Consider the following 646-nt stretch of genomic DNA (forward strand, 5'->3'; position numbering starts at 1 on the left):
AGGAAATGAATTGTCCTATGGAGAATCCCTCCACCAGGGGCAGTCATCCGGATTGAGAGAGGCCGACTTCACCCCAATCCTGGTACCGTGACCGGTTCAGGGTGCCGGATAGCCAGTCTTGGCATCACCCGCCCTGCCCAGAGCAGTCTGATCAGTTACTTCGGGGAGGGGCATGTGATCCAACATTGTTTCAATAAGCACTGAGCCCAGAGCTGGTGGTCCCCAACTCACTAACCCAGGAGAGAGTCTGCCTGACAAGAAAGCCACCAGAATACTTACCTGGCAGGGGAGATACCATGATCACGAAGGTGGTTTTCCCAGGGCGAGGCTTATCCATTGCACTCCGGATGTGCTGACCCCTGCGATTTCCCCAAATGTGGGAAACTCGACTGCATAATTTGTGGTAGTGGGGGGACTGCGTTCGCGCTTTCCCCTAATAAAAAAAAAAAAAAAAAAAAAAAAAAAAAAAAAAAAGAAAGCCACCAGAGACGAAAGCAGAGCTTAAAGATGGAGAGAGACCCAGGTCCTGATGGCGCCCACTGAGCCCCTAGATCCAGCCATGCCTGAAGCAGCACTACGCCTGAAATGATCACTTATGGAAGCCAGTCATTATTTTCTTTTCACGTGGACCAGATTAAGTTGGGTT

At 50.5% G+C, this 646-nt stretch overlaps 1 non-coding gene across 1 annotated transcript; it reads left to right on the top strand.

Moving 5' to 3' along the window:
* Positions 1–271: 271 nt before the first annotated feature.
* On the top strand, positions 272–436 carry LOC123390591. Its single transcript, XR_006605138.1, has one exon. It is a non-coding gene; the product is annotated as a U1 spliceosomal RNA (small nuclear RNA).
* The last annotated feature ends 210 nt before the right edge of the window (positions 437–646 follow it).

This window comes from Mustela putorius, unplaced genomic scaffold, assembly GCF_011764305.1.
Source record: "Mustela putorius furo isolate JIRA1106 unplaced genomic scaffold, ASM1176430v1.1 tig00000129_pilon_pilon_pilon, whole genome shotgun sequence".
NCBI lineage: Eukaryota > Metazoa > Chordata > Mammalia > Carnivora > Mustelidae > Mustela > Mustela putorius.